This window comes from Pongo pygmaeus, chromosome 11, assembly GCF_028885625.2.
Source record: "Pongo pygmaeus isolate AG05252 chromosome 11, NHGRI_mPonPyg2-v2.0_pri, whole genome shotgun sequence".
Taxonomy (NCBI): domain Eukaryota; kingdom Metazoa; phylum Chordata; class Mammalia; order Primates; family Hominidae; genus Pongo; species Pongo pygmaeus.
In genome coordinates this window covers 65,075,750-65,099,955 of record NC_072384.2, presented here as the reverse complement: position 1 = coordinate 65,099,955, position 24,206 = coordinate 65,075,750, and the positions used below count along the sequence as shown (strand labels likewise).

Sequence of the window (24,206 nt, the reverse complement as noted above, 5' to 3'; positions counted from 1 at the left end):
TTACTTAGTTCCAGTTTTATTTTATTCCATATCACTTTCTAACATACTATATGATATCCTGTATATTTTATATATACAGAATATATATTATATTCAAACATTGTGTGTGTATATATATATATAAAATATACAAACATAATATAATATTTCATTAACCTTGTCTATCTCTCGTCACTAGAAAGTTAAGATACTGGAGGGCAAGTGTCTTGATCTCTTTTTTTATTGATGTGTTCACAGCCCTAGAAAAGTGCTTTGCATATAGCTGAAGCTCAGTCAGCTTGAGCTTGAATGACTGGAAACCACTGATTTTATTCCAACTTCAAAATAAGCTAAATCCTTTGAGGAGATGGATACCCCATTTTACATGATGCTATTATTATGCATTGTATGCCTGTATTGAGACATCTCATGTACCCTGTAAATGTATACACCTACTATTAGTATGTACCCATGAAAATTAAAAATTAAAAACTAAGCTAAATCCTAGTATTATAACCACCTTCTACATTTCTTAGCAGAGTATTAACATAAAATTGAAAAAAAGAAAAGAATTTAGTTTGATGATTGAGACGTCTTATTCTTCATCTTCCATGCCAAATTTTTAAAAATAGATAGAAAACAATGTATTTGACTTTAAAAGCTTCAACTAAATAATATTGGAAATGTGGTAATAACTATATATCCAGTTTCAAATCTTATTAATATATCATTTAAATGTTCATAAGATTGTAGGTAAATATGTTTAACTTTTATGTTTCTGTCTTTACTAGCTAAATGTATTTTTAACTTACATGCCATGGTTACAAGAAATTTTCTTTTATTAATTAAAAAAGTAAACAAATTAGATAAAAATATCATTAATAAAATAATAACAATGTAAAAATGCACGAAGAGCTTAGAGAAGAGCGCTGCAGTCCAGATAGATGTCTGGTATAGTTAAGGAAGACAGATGAGACAACCTGGTCTAGTAAAGTAGAAGAAAATCCCAAGGCCTCAAATTAAGTGTGAGTCAATGGATACTTCAGCCATCCCAGGAAGCCAGCTAACTGTCACCCTCAATCTACTCAGGAGAGGACACAGCCACGTGACATATTTCAACTGATAATAAGAGCCAACTACTTGCTTGATCTATCTCAGAGGAGAATGAGAGTCTACTGCTACTTACTAAACCACAGATTCTCAGTAAATTCAGAAAAAATATTGGCATTTGCTACTTCATATTTCATACAGACTTAACATCAGAGATCTTGAGAGCTGTGAATATTCCTACATAATCGTGTCTATTCCAATGTAAAAATTCTATCACTAAGAGAGAATACTATGATAACTTGCAGTTAGAATATACAAGATGAATTTCCATTGATTTGGCATTTCTTATCAAAAGTCTTAAAATTAATTTTTAGGAATTTATACAGAGAGAATAATCATACATGTATTTAAAGATTTAACTTTACAGATCACTATTAATAGTAGGAAAATATAAAAACCTTACTATTCAGTAATAAGGAATTGATCATACATTTTGATACATCCATACAGTATAATATTATGCAGCTATTAAAATTATGAGGTCATTGGATATTTTCATGATATAGTGAAGGTGTTCACAAACTATTGACAACTTAAAAAAGTAGTTCACATTATATTATGAATCGTTGGAGCCCTTTTGTTTATTATATGTTTATGTACATATATGCTTACACTCATACGTATACACATACAGACATGCATCTTCACCAATGCTGACAAGGTATGCACTAAACAGTGAGTTTTAAGAGATTCCTAAGCACTAGGAAATAATATGCAAAAAATTGTGTATGGGCATTTTTCTTTCGAAAGCTTCATCTAATTCTCAAAGGCCTGGTTCTCAAGCTTTTGACTTTCTCCATGCCATTTACTAGCACAGATCAATCCCATCAGTGATATTCTATATTAGGCAAACTAGTTTCCCAGAGAAGGAAATGCTAGGAATATTAGGATGTGCTAGGTAAGTGAGGATGAAGTATCAAAAGTTCTGGAAGTCAATGCGCAATTTGAAAAACCATGTTTAAAAATTCTAATCATTCCTCAAAGGTTGTGACAGTACATTTAGTTACTGTCAGCATGGACAGTGCTGTGGTGAATAGAGTTTCAATTTCTAGACCTGGCTAAGATTAGTTTCCTCATTAATAAGAAGGTAATTTTGATCTCTACCTATGTGATCTTATTTTTAGGACATGATAAAAATAATTAGAAAACTATAAACTCTGTAGAAGGGAATTGTTGGCTGTATACCCCATTATCTTAGCAAGTATGAGCAGTCACCCTACACTGGGGTGATCAAGGCTTGTGCCTTCATTAAGTGTATGACAGGAGAGATAGAAACAACTGCTCAGACCATGACACCAGGTTCTAACAGTAGAATGAGCTGATCATGGGTGTGAGGTCTACAGTGGTCACATGAGAGTTTAGGAGATATTGCATTATTGCATTTAGATTTGTGTTCTCTATAGGCAGAGATTATCTAATTCACCTTTGTATCCCATGATGTGTGTCACCTGGGTTGGCTGTCCCTCAAGGCTCTAAAGTGGAGAGAGAAGAACCTGTGCTATAAATGGGCAGAAAACTTTGAAGGCAGGCATCACCCATTATGTGGTAGAGAGATCTCCAGCTTCAAGTCATTTTGAAGTAGCTGAAGACAGAGCAGAGAGGCCTTAGGTCAATCTGTGTCCTATGGGACAACCTCTGTAGTGCTCAGGAGCTGCTGAGGGACAGAATTCTAGAAGCCATATGAAAAGTGATCCAGTAAAGAATAAAGCAAAAGGGTCTTTCCTTTATAAACTTGTATAATATCCAATATGTGAATTATCCAATTAAAAAAGAACCTGGAAGTCCTTCCTCACTGTCTAAAAAAAAATGCATTTGATGTAGAGGAGGTGATTACATAGCAGCTATTCACATAGAGAGAGAACGGCAGAAACTCTAGATGGGGACTGAGCTAGAATTCGAACTACAAACAGTAATTAACCCTTCGGATAAATATTCAAATAAAAGAGGTTGATTGTTTGGTGATATATAAAATATTGACTCTAAGCTCAAGCATTTGGGGCAATATAAGACGTTATAATGTAAAATTTTCTTTGGAAGGCCATACTCTTCAGAGAAAACCCCGCCATGTAAAAATATTTGATTTTTACAAATATATACAAAATGTTCCTGTGAAGTTATTTCTAGATGCATAAATTACACAAATTACCCAGAAACTATATTAAAGATAAATACAGAAGGACTACCAAACTACCAGGTACAGAAGATGGATGGTCCTTTCCAGACAGGGCCAGGCAGGTGAATTACCCCTCTAGGTCACTAGAACCCAGAGTTCAGGCTTTAGAGATTTAGACTAAACTGGTAGTTCAGAATCTAACCAGAATCTTACAGGGACAAGCTAGCAGGGATTCCTGGGGAAAAAAGAACTGGTGCCGTAAAATGGGAAAGATCAATGTGGTGTGTTGTGGAACACAAGGAATGTCTGCATGAGTCTCCAGGGCTTAGTGTGCAGAGAATAGTGAAGAGAAGCTGACTTCACAGTTATGCTTTCGAAGGAGATAAGGAGGAGACTGCCTTGCCCAGCAGTAGAGCACAGACAAGATCGCAGGTATTAATTATATTTCTCATAGAATGAAGATAATTTTAAAGGTAAAAATAAAGACTTGCAAGTTACTGGGTAAAAGACTACCAAATAGAGGAAAAGAGAAACTTTATAAGCTTCTGTCTCAGAGAGAATATCAACTTACCCAATATTGTTTACACTAGTGGAAATGTCAAACACTGGCTGCAAACCAAAATTAAAACACTACCAGTACACTGAATTTAACAATAAAGACAGGGAGTAATTTGCCAAGGCAAGCCACTGGAGCAAATAATATAAACAAGTTCAACAGCCTATTCAATGCATTTTAGAGCAAAAGAGAGGGAGAACTGGTTGCCTGCCAACACCTTGCCTCAGTGAGACATGCACTCTGCTATCCAGGAATAGTAATAGGTTAGAGGTTTGGGCTGGAGAGTCTTGTCATTTCATGTCATTTTATTGGGGATGGACTACAGGTCAATCACTACTGGCATTTTATCCTTTGGGTTTATTTGTACATTAATAGCAACTCTGATGTTTTCCCAAGTTCAAGCAGTAGTCTTCACCTGTAGATTTATTCAGATTTCCAGCACCTCTAATTTCTTACAATTTGCTCCAGCATAGCTGCTAACAAACACCCTTAGCAAAAATCAGTCTCACATGAAAATTAAAATAACTCAGGCACAGAATTAAATTAATTCTGAAAATTTATACCACTTTTATACCAGCAATTATTACTGTTATTCTTACTTCTGACTTTTTGCTTATTGTTAACTGTATCTCTAGCAGGCGGCCACTTGGAGTGCAAACATAAATTCACGTTAATTTAAATAAAAAGGTCGCAGAAAAAGAGGAGTGGAAAATGAATTAAAAAGTCATTATCAAAATGCATTTATTAAGCATCTTTTTATACATCAGCTGTTCAAGACACACTGTAAATTATGGAACAGACTAAAGCCTTCGTTCTGTTTAAGTTGTTAATCAAAAACATCTAGAGGAGCTACGCAAAAATGTTTAAAATACATAGCCATTAGGGGAAAATAATCAAATACTGGAAAACAATAAAGGAAGATTTTATATGTCAGGTAAAAAGTCAGCTTATTCTGGGGTGAGGGGAAAAGTAGGTGTGTATATGACTGGTAAGAAAATCAAGTAGGTTAGCCATGAAAATTCAGTGTACTAGCTGGGCAGAGTGAAAGAAAAAGCAAATTCTTGTCTATTTCTGCTTCCCTATCAGAGGAGGCATATTGGACTTACATGAAGCCACAGAGTAAAAACAGTGCATATTGATCTGTCAGTTTTACTAAAAATACTTAGAGAAAATGCTTTAAGTAATCAAAATATCATCTTGTATTACAACAAACATAAATATACCATCGGGTTGAATGCAAAGGGTTGCATAAATTTTAAAGAAAATGATAAGACTCAATGAAAATTTTGAGCCTGTCTTGGTTGCTTAAATAACATCGTACCTTTTCAATCCACTATTCCAGAATAACTCATGCTTCCTGTAGCATGAGATATCGTTAGGAGTATTTCTTCAAATGTGAAAAATAGAAAACTCTCTCTGTATTTGTGGTGATAGAATTGTTAAACATAGTTTTTACTACTTGAAAATTGGCAAAACAGGTACCTAGCAATGGCAAAATGCAAGATCCTTTATAAGTGAGAAGTGTATCTCTAAGACAGTATTCACAAGTGTATTGCTACGTGCCAGAAAATATGTCAAGACTCAATGCAAAGATAAATCATTTCATTATTTAATTAAGAGGGGGAGGAGGCACTTCAACAGAAAGTAAGGGAATAGAATATGTATTTTTATTACTGGAGATGACTATGAAAAAAAATGGGAGAAATGTCAAGGCAAGATACTAGGGAAGATGCCATTGAAAATGTCAATAATTCATTTCAAAAGCAATTCCACATAATGGCTCTTTCAGTCCATATGGAAATAAGAAAGAGATATGTCCTTTCTTCGCCATGAGTTGTGAGAGACTGGATGGAAGTGGGGACACTGGGTAAATGGGATAGAATACGCACCTAGCTACTTCATGAAGTATACGGGAAAGGAGAGGTAGCAGACATAATCCTCAAAGAAGGAGAAAGCTAGTGAGAATCACGAAGGTATCACTGAAAATTAGAATCCCACAGCCTCAAAATGGCCTGTCCCACTTTCCTCCTGGTTTTGGGGAAAATAGCACAATTAGAGACAGGGTGGTATGTAGTAGTAATAATAATTAATAATAATAAAAGAAATTATACAAAATGTCATGGGAATTGCACATAAGAAGAGCTTAATTAACTGGATTTCTCTCAGGGGTATTTTTATATGCATATATTCCTGTGTTGTGGGATGAATAATCTTGCCTCTTTAAGGAATTGTAGCCACCAGTGAACTGCTGAAGGTACTGCTGGAGCAGTGGGTCTTTGCAAATAATGCTAAAGATACAGGCCAACTCTGTTTTCTTTCTTTATCCACAAACATTCTAGTTTTACTTTTCTCATCTCTCCTCAGGAGCTGAAGGGAAAAAAAAAAGCTCAGTAGTTTCATCAAGCAGGGGCTACCTCTTCTTCATTTAAGATTCTCAGTGCCTGTGCCCATGGTAGACAATAAATGTTTCTGAATTGAACAAATCGAAAAGAAAATGGAAGGCAAGTGGTAATTCTAGGTCATAAATTTAATTAAGGTAGGGAAAAGAAACTCTAAGATCAATACAAAGAGAAGAAAATAGAAATGGGAATGTGGAGAAAGGGAAAAGCAAGAGAAAAGAAGTATGATAACTTGAAAAGGACACAGTTACAGAAGAGAAAGTTGGATTGAACAATATAATAATATTTCTTTGATGTACTATAAATGAAATTAAGAAAAAAATCGTGAGCTCTCTGACAGGAGGTGTTACACTCTGAATAACTGCTAATAATTCTTAACAAATCAATGTAAAGGTAATAATAATTTTTCCATTTACACTTATAAAACTGACATATTAATTGATGATAATAAAACCTTTTCTTTGAGCTACTTATAATATGACATTGATTTGATAGATTAGATAAATAGCCTTCATTATATATCTAGGATGCAGGGATATTTTCATCTGGAAAATTCAAGGTGAGGCCCTTGCATTAAGGGCCTTTAGGTCCCCTGTGGTTCACTCTCTGAATGTCTTTACCAACAAATCTGTAAAGCTCAGTATTCACCAGGTCAGGATCCATAAATCCACTGGCATTCAGTGAGTAGCTTCTTTCACCCTTCCTTTGTCCCTGTGTCATAAACAGGAAAAAACAGCATGAAGTTGAATGTGTCAGTAACAGTTGGGTTTGTTAGCCACCATCCCTCTCTCCTGACATTTAAAGAAGGTGACTTATCTTCTGTCCTGGGCAGCAGAGACAATAGAATGATGCAAAAAATAGAAATCTGGACTGCTGTGGATGGTTCTTTTGGAGAGATAAAGGGAGGAAAGGGAAGGCAGAGTTTCCTGTTTGGGTGTTTGTTTTATGTATCCTGGTTTCAATTTCCCTTTGGAGAATACCATACATAGGATACATATGGAAACAATGACTATAGCCAGTGCAGCATGTGGTCTTATAGCAGATCTTAATATATATTAATTAATGTTAATCCGTATTATTTTATTCATCTATTTAATTGAAAACACAATTTAAAATCCTGTTATCCTACAATATAACATTTAATGTATTCAATAACTGGCACACATGAAAGAACTACATATAGTGGGTTGTGATTAAATATTACTTTTGGAAGAATGAGCAGATTCTGCCAGAAGTATCTCTCCATGGCAGAGTCAGAATTCAAAAAATTCTTACATACATTTTCTGTTCACTGCATTGAGTTGAAGAACTTGACACATGCTTAACATTACACACTCTAGAAATCCTAAAAGTAATTTTATAAAGGTGAGGTCAATAAACACCCAGAATAATATAAAAATCTTAGAGACCATCATTATTTACTTGTCACCTGACAAAACCAATACTTTAAATAGTAAGGTGTGGTTTTTATGTCGTCATTGAGTACTAGCATGTTTCTTGACAGGCAGAATCATGTGAAAGCCATATTCGGCTGAAATTTATGGAAACATTGTGGAAACCTTAGTCAGATCAACTCTTAGGAAAGAAATAAAAACCATAATCAGATGCACTTGGAAGAAACTTGTTTAAGCATGGTTAATATTTATAACTAGGTTAACAAGAGTAATCTGAGGTCAGATGAATCTGCATTTTCAAACTCTGAGGCTGCCAGTACTGAACTAATAACAAATAGAATACATAAGACGCTATTATATTTAAACTGAAAAAAGCTTAGAAAAGTTGTGTTGACAATATTTGGTTGAGATTTAGTTACAATGGTTTTGGAAGTATATTATTGGCACACAAATGTGCATATAGCTTGGAGTTCAAAACCAGACTGTCCTTCATATCTCTAGTGTTAAGAACATTATTTTAAAGTAGAACCAAGGAACTATGGATGAATGACCTCTGATTTTACATGCAAACTTTTGTGTACATTTTTCTGAGAAGAGAAGTCATTGTTTCGTGGGAAACAGAAATTTTCAAATCCTAATAATTCTGGTGTTTCTAGAATGACTAAATATGGCATTAAATCAACAGCATAACTATGTATCATACTGTCAGCTTCCCATGTGGATTTTATAACATCAGCCTTACCATACTTAATTTAGTTTCTTTCATCTAGCAGGTTCTCAATATGTTTGCTATTGATAATGATGCCAATAGTCCAAGCCATGATCTCATTTTCCAGACCGTGTTCCCCTCTTCACTTTCAAGTTCCTCTCTAGGCCAGCAAGGTTTTTATTCTCTCTCATCATAGCAATAAACCTGTCATTGTGATCAGGTCAGACATAAAATTTTCCAAGGCCAGCACACAAATTCCTTTCCCTGCAAGTAAGCTTGCCTCATTCTTGATCCTATCCTTGATGACAGGAAGGCCATCTTGTATATCATTTGTCCATTTGTAGACCAAATGGTCTACAAGGAAAGGGCATCTAAATTTTGCCAAGTTTATTTGTAACCCACTGCCTAGTTTGTGATTAAGGCTGAGACGACAAGGTTTTCTTCCCAGCAGCAGAAGGAATATGTTCTTTTTTTCCTTCCAGAACAGCTTATTACAGAGTTTTAAAATGTAGGTCAAAGAAAAAAAAAGAAGAAGAAGAACAAGCTAAAGTATTTAGAATATACCTAGTCCCCAGCATACTACTTTTCATGAAGCTCCAAATATTTCTCTTCTTATGTTTATGAAAAATATGTATCTAAATATTTAAGTGTTTGTCTTCCTCCTAAGAAGGAGTCATATTTAGCAATTTTACCTATATCTGTAAAAATGCATTTTATTTAAATAAGAAAACAAAAAAGCATCAAAAAGCTGGTAGACATAATCTAACAAGTATTTAAATTTGGACCATATTATATACCATTATTCTGACTGTATCAACAGTCAAGCCAAGTCTCAAGTATAATATAGAAAAGTGGTTTCTCATCTGATAATTTTTTATAGAAAGTTTTGGTGACTTAAACATCTGCATTTACACTTTTTATTATGTGTTATATATACTTGCTTTAATAATTTAAATGTTACAGAAATATAGGTTTAGAATATAAGAAACCCACTATAATCCCATCCAATCAAAGACAACTTCTATTATCAGTTTGATACATATTATTAATGTACTAAGATATTATTATTTTAATATTATGGGATTGTTTTTTAAAGAAACATGAAAATATTTCACCACTTTCTTTTTTCACTTAACATTTACTTCATGTTTTCCATGTCAGTGTATATTAGAACCACTTTATTTTTTTATTAAAGAGCTATATAATATTTCTTTATAAGAATTTATGATAATTTATTAAATCAACATGTTATTGATAGATATTCAGAAGTTTTTCAATTTTTTACTCACAACCAATGTGTCAGTGAACATTCTTTATGCACCCATATGAGTCCTTCTGTAGAATGGCTGCAGACATATGGAAGATTCAACAGAATTAATGTTTTAACAAATATTTCTAAACATATTCCAAAAATATTGTAAAGAATTTACAGTTCACCAGTAGTATACAAAAGAATCTGTCCTACACACTTTTCAATTTTTTTAAACTCATTCAATAGCAACTTTCTAAAGTAGACGTCACAAACTCAGATGACTTCAGAAACAGATAGATATCAAAAAATGTGCATTAGCACAGAGTAAAAAATGGGAAGTAGTAGAAATTCAGCAAATTTAATTTTAGTAAACACTATGAGGGCCAAAACAAACACATCATCAGTTCTCAGGCTGCCAGTTTTCAGCCCTTGTCTTAATGGAATACACCTAGTTTTGATTTTATAAAGCGCAGAATTTCCTTTACTTGAGAAAGCAATACAACCTTTGATGAGATGATTAATTTCACTGGATACATCTTATTTTTACCTTATTTTCTTTCTTTACTTTTGCTTCAAAATTTACAGTTGTAAGAATAATTCATTGTTTCCTAGACAGGATTCATTATATGTTGTATTAATTTTTATCAATACAAATCTTCTGTAACAGATATGTTGAAAACAGTAAAATTTATTTCCCCATTTATAAAAACAGTTTTCTTACATTTATCAACTTGCTAGAAAGCCTTCACACTCACATACAAGATTATTTTAATACTCTTACTATTCCCGTATCAGTAATAGAGAAAAAATATGAAAATACACTACTTGTCTCAAACATAAGCAATATGCTGCTAAGGTTTACATTGAACCTACCAAAGCATTCTTGAATAGAAAAAAAGAAATATCATTGTTTTAGCTTGACAAAAAACAGAAGAGAAAAATTCTTGTGTCCTTTCAATAGCAGTGGTTATCTTGTGGTCTGTGAGAAAGGGTGAAGGCCATGGAGAAAATTGGTTCTGCTCTCATTTTTCTAGTCCCACTGCATCAATAAACCTCTGGAAGTTTCAACACAGAGCATACAATGTGAGCATGGAGCAGCTTGGCTTCTCAGCACTTTGTTATGTCCTTTAACCTTATGAGATTGTCAGTAAAGATGGCTAAGTAAGGGATTCCTATTGCTGCAGTGTAAATGGAGGATTGGCTTTCAAACCAGAATAGCTCCTCCAACAATTTGAGATTGGAGGGTGACGACGATTAGGAAAGTGAGTTTGGAAATGAGTCGTTATTCTAATTGAACTTTTGTATTTACAACTGTTATTCATGCTATCTTTTTTTCTTCAGTGACTTAAAAAATAAAACACCTACACATAAAATGAGGCATAAAACTGTAGGCATTTTTTCAATACTTTTGATTTCTATTTAACAGAAATGTTGAAGCTACCAACTCTACTGATGTAAAAGAAAGTTATACAATGTTGACAACTAGAGATCAAACCCCTGTTGAAGAAAATTTCTCAAATGTTCACATTTAAAATATACCATATTATCTTGCTTTGAAAAATCATTTTAGGGAAAATAAGAATTTTAAGGAACTATTTTAGGTGTTCTAAATTACAGTCCCATACCTTAGTTTTTATTTTTTTCTTAAAGAGAAATCTCTCATACTATACATTTTCTTCTTTTGATTTTTAAAGGTAATCATGAGTGATATAAAAATAACTTTGTTTCAGGAAATGTATGCCTTAGAGTAGGAAAGAATTGTCCAACAGTAACACAAATTTTTAGATATTTATTTTGGCTTGATGTTAAAAATCTAAAGAAACAACTAAATTGGAATCAGCTGTGCTTAAAATAGAGAAGCAGCAGAAAAGATAGGACTATTATATTTTATAAGGAAAAAAAATCCTAGAGAGGCTCCTAAATTCATCATATTCATGAAGACTTTTTTAAAAACTAATTAGGAGAGGAAAAATTCCTTTCCAACTATCTCATGTTATATGCAAATACATACATTCAACTCTACCCTGAAAACAATGGTAAAATACATATAGCTTGTAAATATTTTATTCATTTGTGTATCCATTCATCCTTACACAAATCATAAAGATGGCTTTTCTTTACATTTTTTCTGCATTCTTCATCTGGAATTGTGAATAACTGGAGCTACAATTTTATTAAAATTGGGAGAGCCATTTGCTATATGATAATCACACTTATTTCATTGGAATTCTCTCTGGTTTAGACTTCTGGCCCCCTTTTTCAGATTAGTAACTGAAACTGATTGACAGATACCCCAAGGCATATATAAATACTATATAAATTGGGGCAGCTCCTTGTAAAGGGAATTTTAAAAGGACTTTTGTAGTTCTGAGCTTGGAGAATTGAGGTTACCAAACATACTTTACCTTCAAAATTTCATTTGCTTTAAAAATAACTACTCCCTTTTATAAATCCTCATAGATCTTCTTAGTCTATGACAATGTTGCATTTTAGCTACATTTGGCAAACTACAAAGATACATCTGTTAAAACTGCATTCCTCATGATTTTTAAAAACATTTGCAATCATGAAAGTTCTCTTAGCATTAATTTTCTTCTCTATTACTTTCCATTTCTTTCTCAAATTCTCTCTAACTCTCACACATATCAAGTTTAGTAGGCAAGATAATTTTCTCTCCTAATCCAAATCTTTAAACACTTCACAAATACCTTTATAGACAGGAATAGGAGTTTGCTAAAATTTTAATTTTGGTTAAATTCAACAAAGTCACCTGTGTGCCCAACACTATGCTGCATGTTCTGAATAGATAAGGCATATTTCTTGCCCTTGAAAAACTTCACAGCAATGGTCTTCCAGCATTTTAAATTTTAAATCATACATCCAATCCAGTTTGAAAAAAAGAAAAGTTTCTGCATGCACTCCTATGCATGTGTGTATATGTATTTATACATAACATCATGTATTAGTATACAAGTGAATTAGTTCATTTCCATGCTGCCAATAAAGATATACCTGAGACTGGGAAGAAAAATAGGTTTAATGGACACACAATTCCACATGGTTGGAGAGGCCTCACAATCATGGCGGAAGGCAAAAGGCACTTCTTACCCGGTGGTGGCAAGAGGGAATGAGAGCTTGGGCAGGGAAACTCCCGTTGTTAAAACCACCAGATCTCATGAGACTTATTCACTATCATAACAACAGCACAGGAAAGACCTGCTGCCATGATACAATTACCTCCCACAGTGTCCCTTTGGGAATTCAATATGAGATTTGGGTGGAGACACAGCCAAATCATATCATTTCACCACTGACCCCTCCCAAATCTCATGTCCTCACATTTCAAAACCAATTATGCCTTCCCAACCGTTCCCCCAAAGTCTGAACTCATTTCAACATTAACTCAAAAGTCCACAGTCCAAAGTCTCATTCAAGACAAGGCAAGTCCCTTCTGCCTAGGAGCCTGTAAAATCAAAAGCAAATTAGTTACTTCATAGATACAATGTGAATACAGGCATTGGGTAAATACAGCCATTCCAAATGGGAGACATTGGCCAAAACAAAGGGGCTACAGGGCCCATGCAAGTCTGAAATCCAGTGGGGCAAATTTAAAGTTCTAAAATGATCTCCTTTGACTCCATGTCTCACATCCAGGTCATGCTGATGAAATAGGTGGGTTCCCACGATCTTGGGCAGCTCTGCCCCTGTGGCTTTGCAGGGTAAAGCCTCCCTCCCAGCTACTTTCATGGGCTGGTGTTGGGTGACTGTGGCTTTTCCAGGCACATGGTGCAAGCTGTCAGTGGATCTACCATTCTGGGGTCTGGAAGATGGTGGCCATCTTCTCACAATTCCACTAGGTGATGCCTCAGTAGGGACTCCGGGTGGGGGCTCTGATCCCACATTTCCCTTCAACATTGCCCTAGCAGAGGTTCTCCATGAGAGCCCTGCAGCAAACTTCTGCCTGGACCTCCAGGAATTTCCATATATCCTCTAAAATCTAGGCAGAGTTTCCCAAACCTCAATTCTTGACTTCTGTGCACTGGCAGGCTCAACACCATGTGGAAGCTGCCAGGGCTTGTGGCTTGAACCCTCTGAAGACATGGTCCGAGCTCTATGATGGCCCCTTTCAGGCATGGCTGGAGTTGCTGGGACACAGGGCACCAAGTCCCTAGGCTGCACACAGCACGGGGACCCTGGGACCAGCCTATGAAACCACTTTTTCCTCCTAGGCCTCTGGGCCTGTGATGGGAGGGCTGCCATGAAGGTCTCTGACATGCCTTGGAGACATTTTCCCCACTGTCTTGGTGATTAACATTTGTCTCCTCATTACTTATGCAAATTTCTGCAGCTGTCTTGAATTCCCCCTCAGAAAATGGGATTTTCTTTTTTATAGCATTGTCAGTCTGCAAATTTGCCAAACTTTTATGCTCTGTTTCCCTTTTAAAGCTGAATGCCTTTAACAGCACCAAAGTCACCTCTTGAATGCTTTGCTGCTTAGAAATTTCTTCCACCAGATCCCCTAAATCATCTCTCTCAAGTTCAAAGTTCCACAAATCTCTAGGGCAGGGGCAAAATGCTGCCAGCTGCTTTGCTAAAACATAACAAGAGTCACCTTTGCTCTAGTTCCCAAGAAGTTCCTCATGTCCATCTGGAACCTACTCAGCCTGGATTTCATTGTCCACATAATTACCAGCATTTTGGTCAAAGCCACTCAACAAGTCTTCATGAAGTTCCAAACTTTCCCACATTTTTCTGTCTTCTTCTGAGCACTCCAAACTGTTCCAACCTCTGCCTGTTACCCAGTTCCAAAGTTCCTTCCATATTTTTGGTTATCTTTTCAGCAGTACCCCACTCTACTAGTACCAATTTACTGTAATAATCAGTTTTACACTTTTAAATCACATTGCTGATAAAGACATACCCAAGGACTAGGCAATTTACCAAAGAAAGAGGTTCAATGGATTTACAGTTTTACACGGCTGGGGAAGCCCCACAATCTTGGTGGAAGGCAAAGAGGAGCAATTCACATTTTACATGGATGGTGGTAAGCAAAGAGAGAACTTGTGCAGGAAAACTCTCATTTTTAAAACCATCAGATTATTCACTATCATGAGATGATCACAGGAAAGACCCACTCCCATGATTCAATTATCTCCCACTGGGTCCCTCCCATAACACGTGGGAATTATGGGAGCTTCAAGATGAGATTTGGGTGGGGACACAGAGCGAAATATATCAAGAAGCATATTATATAACTTGTATTATACATAAACATAGAAATTAGAGATAATACAACATAAATATAAATATTGATATTCTAAAATTTACCTCCAAAGATCTTCTGGCTCATTCCGTTGGTGACATGCATTCTGCTTTGGAGTTCACTGGTATAGAGGCGAGGATAGCATGTACATAGATAATTTCAATAAAGTTGTCATTTATGTGATTAACAGTAAACAGACAGTGCTAAACATGGAAAGAGCTCAGAAAAGACTGTCTGGAGAAGGAGACACTAGAGCCCAGGCTTTAAGTATAAACAGGAGCTCGTAACACAAAAAAAGGAGGAAGAGAATGAATAGAAGAACATTCCAACCAGTACGAGCAATTTATGTAAAAGCAAAATGGTGCGAAGACAAGAGGGTGATTATAAAGGAATTCAGGACTAATAATTCAGCAATGATGTTGAAGAAGAATGGGGAAGGAAGGTAGTTTTAAAAAGTAGCTTCGATCTTATCAAGGTATGGAAAATCTTTGAAGAAATTCAAGAGGATGAATGAAAGTCATGATCAGATATTTGTTTTGGATTAGCCTCTAGGCAGCTGTATTGGGAATGGATTTGAAGGAACGCAAATATCACCAGGGAAACTCATTGGTAGCCTAGCTCTATATCCAGCTGAGAGACAAAGAATAACAGAATTAATGTGGTGGCAGTGAAGACGCAGCTCCCAGGAGGGGATGAGTAGTAACATGAGGAAAGAAACCAGTAGAATTTGGTAGTGATTTTCTGTAAGTGACTGGTAAGTAAGAGGGAATAATCTCAGCTATTTTGTAGTTTTCTAATTTAGATGACTGGCGACTTTTAACTGAGATGGTGAACACGGCACAGTGGCAGAAAAAGATTTAATGTTTTGGGGAACCTCCATACAGTTCTTCATAATGGCTGCACTAATTTGCATTCACACCAACAGTGTAAAAGTGTTCCGTCTTCTCGACAACCTTGCCAGTACTTGTTATCTTTTATTTTTTTGATATTAGCCATTCTGACTGGTGTGAGGCAATATCTCATTGTGATTTTAGTTTGCATTTCTTTTTTTGCACTTTTAAAATGATTAATAATGTAGAATACTTTTTCATAGGCTTGTTGGCCATTTTTATGTCTTCCTTAAGAAATGTCTATTTAGGACAAAAACTATGAATTAGGTATAGAAGGAATGTACACAATACATAATACATGTACAATGTACACAACACAATACAGGCCATATATAAAAAGCCCACAGCTAACATCATACTTAACGGTAAAAAGTTGGAAACTTGTTCTCTAAGATCAGGAACAAGACAAGGATTTTCACTCATGCCACTTTATTCAAATAGTACTGATGGTTTTTGCCAGAACAATTAGGCAAAACAAGAAATAAAAGGCATCCAAATAGGAAAGGAAGGAGTGAAATTGTTGCTGTTTGCTGATGACATAGAAAGCACTAAAGACTCCACCAAAAAAACTATTAAACTTGATAAACAAATACAGTAAAGTTATAGGATGAAAGATCAACACTCAAAAATTAGTAACATTCTTATAGACTATTCAAAAAACAAATCAAGAAAACAATCTCAATTATAATAGTGCCAAAAAAACTTAAGAATAAATTAACCAAGGAGATAAAAGATGTGCACTGAAAACTATAACACATTGAGGAAAGAAATTGAAGACACAAATAAATGAGAAGATACCCTATGTTCAACTTTCCTAGAAGAGTATAGATTGGAAGAATAAATATTGTTAAAAATTTCCATACTGCCCAAAGAGATCTACAGATTTAATGCAATCCCTTGCATTGGAATAAAAATTCTAATGTCACTTTTCACAGAAATAGGAAAAAAATTCCAAAATTCATATGGAACCACACACACCCAAAAACCAAATAGCCAAGACAATCTTGAACAACAACAACAAAAAAAACAAAAACAAAAACAAACAAACAAACAAAAAACCCAAAGCTGGAGACATTACACTACTATTAACAGGATCCTTGGGGTGTCACTTTTCTGGTAGGAAACCTGTGGCCAGTAGTGCCCTTGCCTGATTTTTGCTTGAGCCCATTGAGCTCATTCCATCCACTCAACCTGGCAGGCTGCACTCGGCTCATGCTACCAACCTGGATCCCATGCCTGCCAAGGGTGAGTCAGGCGTGGAGTGGTGAGGGGTGTGTGAGCAAGCATGGGGTCCGGCCACTGTGCAGTCAGACACTGGCTGCTGCAATGGGGGAGCAGCTCCAGGTGCTGGCATAGGCACCAGCTCTCTGCAAGGCTATAGCTGGACCAGGCACACTGTAAGCAGCTTCCCCGGCTGGCACTGGGAATGTGATGGTGCCCAGAAGCTTGGAGATGCCACGAACCACAGAGCCCCAAAGAGGGAGTCACAGCCCTGGCTCTGTGAGCTCCCAGGTCTAGGCTTCCTGAAGGGCTGCAGTTCTTCTCTCCTTCTCTTTGCCTGCAACATGGTGAAGAAGGGGCATGTTTTATCCCTGTTTGTGTTACAGATCTTCTAGACCCACCATTTTGTGGGTCCCAAGTTCTTGTCCTGTGTCCAGGAAGAATGTGGTACGTGGACAAGTGGAGCATGAGCAGGGCAAAAAGGAGCTTTATTGAGTGATAGAATAGCTCAGAAGAAGCCCTGGAGTGCGTAGCTCCTCTCTGCCAGACAGGCCATCGCATCCAGTGTTCAGCTCTCAGCAGACAGTAGGCCCTGGAGTAGGCAGCTCCTCTCTGCAGGCAGGTTGTCTCATCATCTTCCCAGCTCTCAGCAGAGAGTAGGCCCTGGAGTGGTTTGCTTCTCTCTGCAGGTAGGTCGTCCTGTCATCTGCTCAGCTCTGGCCGAGACCTGGGCTTATATGGGCCTCAGAGTGGGTGAAGTGCATACTGATTGGTCCATTGGGGGCCATAGGAAGGCAGGGAAAAGGCACTATGGTCCATGGGACTGGCAGCCTGTACCCCAGCCTTCAGGCCTTCCCTGGCTTAAAGGTGGGGCTTCACAGGGGATCCATCCTCTTCTGCCCAGGAATGTGTCTACCTCCTGCTACTGTTCATGGTGCCCAGGCTGTAGGTGTTAATGGGCACCTGCAGGACAGCACCAAGCTGCCCTCAGGCCCTCATCAGTTTCCCTCCTCTGCTTGTCAGTGCCTAAAGTCTGGAGAGAACTGAGAACCGAGGCAGCAGAGTACTGGTGTGTCAGCTCCGCCTAAGCATGTGCACACTTGGACAGGCTGTGACAGCACCTGGGGTTGGCCCCGAATTTGCTCCAAGATTGGAGTGGGCACAGACAGCAGGCAGAAGCCAAGCAGTGGGAGCAGGCACTTCTGAGCCTGTGAGGGCAGGGGGGCCTTCCTGGTCCCCCAAGAATGCAGGGACGCCTGGGTCCAAAGCCGTGGTTTCGGCGGCTGCTGCTGCACCCAGAAGGGCAGGGCTCCCGCCTGCTCTGGCCCCAAGATCACAGGGATGCCCAAGTCCACAGCTATGGCTTGGGTGGCTGCAGTGGCACCCAGGGAGCTCCTGCCCCAGCTTGGAAGGAATGGGGCTCACACTTGTCCCCAACTTGTGCCAGACCCATGGAGCATGCAGGCCCAGCTGCACCTCCCTGCTGCAGCTGGCATGATAGCAGTGGCCACTCCAGATGACCTGCTGCTGCCATCACTACCTGACTTCAAAGTATATTACAAAGAAATAATAGTAAAAACAGTATGGTACTGACATAAAAATGGAAAAATTGACCAATGGAATAAAATAGAGAAACCAGAAATGAACTTAAAAATCCATGGTCAATTAATATTTCACAAAGCCGCCAAGAGCACACAATGGGGAATAGACAGTCTCTTTAATAAAGAGTGTTGAGAAAACTGGATATCCACATGCAGAAACATGAAACAACCTTTATCCTTTTATCTCATATTAGTTACAAAAGTCAACTCAAAATGGATTAAAGACTTAAACCTAACACCTGAAACAGTAATTGCACTAGAAGAAAGCATAGGAAAACACTACATGACACTGGTCTGGGCAATGATTTTTTGGATTTGATTCTAAAAGATCAAGCAACAAAAGCAAAAGTAGACAAAGGGAATTATATCAAACTTACAAGTTTTGCACAGCAAAGGAAGCAATTAATAGGATGAAGAAATAATCTGCAAATTAGGAGAAAATATTTGCAATCAAAACATCTGATAAGGAGTTAATATCCAAAATATATAAGGAACTCAAAAAACTCAATAGCTAAAAAACAACCTGATTAAAAGACAGGCAAAGGACTTAACATTTCTATCAACAGTATATGACTGGGAAACAAATATGTAATAAAAAACTTTGCTAATTTACAGACATAATATTACATCATTTTATTTCTATTTCTTTGACTACTGTTCAGTATAAACAGTTTTTATTATTTATTAGCTCTTCCTCCTCTCCCTCTCCTTTCTCTCTCTCTCTTTTTTCTCTTTCTTTCTCTCATATCTTTCTTTCTCTCTCTCTGTCTCCCTGTCTCTTTCTTTCTATTGCCCTTTCTTTTCTTTTAGCCCATTTTTCTACTGGGGTCTTGTTGATCTTCTCATTAATTTGTGGATGTCTTTAAATAATAAGGATACCCAAACTCCACTGTCATCTATGAAATAAACATACTTTAAGTAGTTGGCCATTTATCTCTTTATGTTGTTTATGATTGTCCATCCCTTCATGTTCTATACTTTACCTATTTTTAAAAATAATAATTAGATGTGTTTTCAGGAAATCTGGAGCCTACTGAAAAATAGCAAGAAGGCAATAAATCTAATACATATCCAACCATCCAGACACACTGATTTAATTTATGCATGTGTGTGTGTGATATTTATATGTGTGTACATATATAATTATCCTTTCTTACATGCAAATACATCATTTAAGAGTACAAATAGTGGCCGGGCACGGTGGCTCATGCCTGTAATCCCAGCACTTTAGGAGGCTGAGCAGGGCGGATCACGAGGTCAGGAGATTGAGACCATCCTGGCTAACATGGTGAAACCCCGTCTCTACTAAAAATACAAAAAATTAGCTGGGCATGGTAGTGGGCCCCTGTAGTCCCAGCTACTCGGGAGGCTGAGGCAGGAGAATACCGTGAACCTGGGAGGCAGAGCTTGCAGTGAGCTGAGATAGCTCCACTGCACTCCAGCCAGGGCAAAAGAATGAGCCTCTGTCTCAAAAAAAAAAAAAAAAAAAAAAAAGTACAAATAGCATCATACTTTAAATGTGGTTTTCATTAACTTATTTTTCACTTATGTGTATATTTCAGATAGCTCCCTAATCATAAAATATGCTGTGAAAACACCTTTATTTAATACCTCAGAAGGTTTACTTTGCATAGATATTTAATAATGTATTTAATGACTTCCTCATTTTTGGACATGCAAATGTTTCCCATTTTATTACTTTAAATATTATCTCAATAAACCTCTTTGTACACATTGCTTTGTGTTTATAATTATTGCCTTAATCTTTTTTTTATATTTGGAATTCCTAAGTCAGAGAGCATGCAGACTTTTAAGATTTATGATACATAACAACAAATAGTCCTCTAGAAAAGTTGAACCAAATTCCTGGCCCATCTCTGTAGTATGATATGGTCCATTTCTCCACATCCTCATCTAGTGTTGAATGTATTTATGATAGCCTACATTGAGTGTTACAATGTGCCAGACTCTATGCCTACTTTATTGATGAAGTATCTGAACATCAATAAAGCTTCAGCAGTTTGCCTAAGTCCTCACAGATAATTGGACAGTAGGGGTATATTCAAAGTTCAATAAGACCTTAACAGTGATGCTCTTTCAAGGTGCTATATTGTTTCCCAAAGCTTTATATTTTCAAATGACCATTATAGAGCAAATGTTTTTTATTCCTAATTATGTTGAGTCTTTTAATTTTTAAGTTTAGAAGTCATCAGAACTTTTGTGTGAAAAGCTCTCACAAGCCTTTGCCAATTATCCTAATGAGATTCATATTTATTTTTAATGATATCTAGTAATACTCCATATTTTAATAATATTGGCCATTTGTATCATATATGCAGTGAATATTTTTTCAAGTGTTTTATTTTGGAAATAGAATTCAGAGAATTTTCTAATGTGCATAGATAAATTTTCTGATCAAAATCTCAGCAGGCTTTTTTGTAGATATCTACAAGCTAACTCTAAAATTCACGGTGTAATACAAAGGAATTAGAATACCAAAGCAATTTTGTAAAAGAAGAGGATTCACACTATCTGATTTCAAGACTTACTGTAAAACTACTGTAATAAAGACAGTGTGATAATAGAAAAAGTATAAATACATACATCAATCGGACACAATAGAGACTAGAAATATACCTGCACAAATGTGATTGATTTTCTGACAAAAATGCAAAGTCAATTTAGTGGATAAAAAATAGTCTTTTACAAAAAAGTGATGAAACTATTGGATGTCCGTAAGCACATTAGTAAAATAGTGAACTTCAATCTTTCATAACATGCAAAAATTAACTCCAAACAGATCATATGACTAAACACAAAACATAAAATTATAATACATTTAGAAGAAAACATAGTTGAAAATCATTGTGACCTTGAGTTAAGCAAAGACCTCTTAGATATAACATCAGGCTGGGAGTGGTGGTTCATGCCTGTTAATCCCAGCACTTTGGGAGGCTAAGGCGGGTGGGCCACTTGACGTCAGGAGTTCAAGACCAGCCTTGCCGAGATGGTGAAACCCCGTCTCTACTAAAAATACAAAAATTAGCCGAGCGTGGTGTCACGCCTGTAGTCCCAGCTTTTCGGGAGGCTGAGGCAGGAGAATCACTTAACCCAGGAGGTGGAGTTTGCAGTCAGCCTAGATCACGCCACTGCACTCCAGCCTGGACGACAGAGCAAGACTCTGTCTCCAAAAACAAAAAAAAAAAAAAAAAAAAAAGAAAAAAAAAGAAGAAAAAAAAGAAATATATAACATCAAAATCATAATCCACAGAAGAAAAAAACTGATATCATGACTTTACCAAATTTAAAACTCTAAAAGGACGTGGTCAAGAAAACAAAAAGCATGCCACAAACAGAGAGAAAATGTTTGCAAATCACATATTTCCTACAGGATTTTTATGCAGAATATTTATAAAGAACTCTCAAAACTCAAAAATAGAAAACAACTTAGTATAATTTGGGCAAAATATATGAACAAACACTTCACAAAAGAAAACAGATGGCGAATAAGCAGAAGAAAACATGTTCAATGTTATTATTCATTAAGAATACACAAATTAAAACCAGAGTGATAATTAGAATGGTTAAAATAAGTAAAATAAAAACTGATAATACCAAGTGTTGGTGAAGGCGTGGAGCAATGAGAATATTCATCCTTTGCTGGTAGAAATTTAGGATGGTTTGTCATTTTGGGAAACAATTTTGCAGTCTGAGAAAGCTAAACATACACTCATCATGTGATACATAATCCCTCTAGGGTATTAGCCCATGATAAATAAAAACCTCAATTCTCACACAAATTTCTGTGTGGATATTTATAGCATATTCAAACCACAAAAAACTAAACAACCTAGATATCTTTAAGTGGATGGATGAATAAACAAACCATGGTATAGTCATACAAATAAATACTACTTAACAATACTAAGGAAAAAATTATTGATCCATGCAAGAGCATGAATGAATCTCAATGCATTACGAAAGAGGTCAGATGGTAAAGATTACATTCTCTGTGCTTCATTGATAAGACATTCTAGAAAAGGCAAAACTGTAGTGACCTAGAGCAGATTAGTTGCCGGGGATGAAGCTAAGGATAAGTTGACAAGGGGAAGGGCAGGGAACGGTAATGGAAATGTTCTGTAATTTGATTGTTGCGAAAGTTACGTGACTCTGTACAACTGTCAAAACTCACAAAACTGTACACCAAGAAGTGTGAATTTTACCGTTTATAAGTTTAAAAACGAATAAATGACTTGGCTTTCTTGCATTGCTTAAATACTTTTCTAGGCCAAAGTCACATAAATACCTATAAGATATTGAATTTATTCAATGTTCAATAATATTTTAAAATATTATTTTAAATATTTATTTAAATTTTACTTTAATATTGTGTAATGCACAGATCACACCTTATTTTCCCCCAAGTAGTTAAAGAATTGTTCTAGTATCATCTACTCAATAAGCCATAGTCCTTCCCTCCTCCCGCTATTTGAATTGTCTCTTTTATCAGACACTAATTATGTGTACCTGGGTTTGTTAATCGACTTTCCTTGGAGAGCTTCTTCATTGAGTTATGATTATTTTGGCAGTGCACTTTATGATCGCATGTGTGGTTTTGGACTCTTTATTCTATTTTATTGCTCTGATGTATGCTTTTGTGTGTGTCCTTGTTAGACATTGACACCCCATAGACATTTAGCATAACTTGTAATTCTGTAGCTTAGCTGAAGAAGAGGGTTGGAGGCATTGACATCTATGTCATTAACAAAGTCATAATAACAGCTTTGCTTGATTAGGAAGAACAAGAAGAACCAAAGAGAAAATAGAATGAAGATGGATCTCCAGGGAGCACTGTCATTTGAATAGGAGTAAAATATCAAGAACTTTTGTGGGCATGTTGTTTGACCTCTGTAGTTGTTTACTGTTTTCAGTTAGCCAACTTCACTCATTTATATTACCTATAGCCACCTATTGGGGTTTGAGTTTGTGGTTTGTGACTTTCTGCATGGAAGAATAGAGACAGAAGAGCCAGTGAGAGCGGTCTTTACAAAAAGATCCACAAGATGTGAGAGAAACCAAGAGGGAGCAGTGAAAGAAGAAAAATGTAGTTAACAATGTCAAATACCCCTGAGAGAATCAGTCAAGATAAGGGCTGTGGGTCATCTGTGCCTTTAGAAAGTGCATGCTCTGTTAAATGGGGTTAGAAATCAGATTGCACTGTGCTGAGGAGTAACTGAATCTTAGAAATTGGAGATAATGAATGTAGACTACTGCTTGGAGAGCTTGAATGAGTTGAAGAGGACAGAAATTGGATGGTGGTGAAGAAAGAGGTTGGTTTGTTTTTGTTTGTCAATTTGCTTTTTTGGATAGGAGTGTGAAGAATATGAATAGCTGAAGGAAAAGGGCCAGCAAGGAAGAAAAAGTTGGAGATAAAGGACAAAAAAGAAATAATTAATGGCAAAAGGTCTCAGCCTCAGTGATGGGAAGTAAAATCAAACATAGGCTTTGCCTTGAATAGCAGGAAGGACTCCTGAGCCTTCTTAGAGATTGGAAGAAAGAAAAAATGTTTATAGACCTAGTTGGTTTGATGCTGGAGGGGATTCCAAAGATTCACAAGTAGTTTCCACACAATGACCTCAATTTTCTTGTTAAAATAGCAGGTGCACTAAGAATGAAAGGGAGAGATTGTGTGGCTTGAGTGGGGTAATGAACTTTTGAA

General features: G+C 36.4%; 1 protein-coding gene across 4 annotated transcripts in view; it reads right to left on the bottom strand.

Annotated features, from left to right (window-relative positions):
• CSRNP3 (cysteine and serine rich nuclear protein 3) overlaps positions 1–24,206 on the bottom strand; it is a 218,758-nt gene that overhangs the window by 142,543 nt on the left and 52,009 nt on the right. Inside the window, exon 4 of one of the 4 annotated variants that reach the window (XM_063647603.1) lies at positions 9,550–9,606. The exons of the other annotated variants lie outside the window; for them this stretch is intronic. The gene's annotated coding sequence lies outside the window, so the exon portion shown is untranslated. The remainder of the gene's footprint in view (positions 1–9,549; positions 9,607–24,206) is intronic. 4 annotated transcript variants of the gene reach the window in all.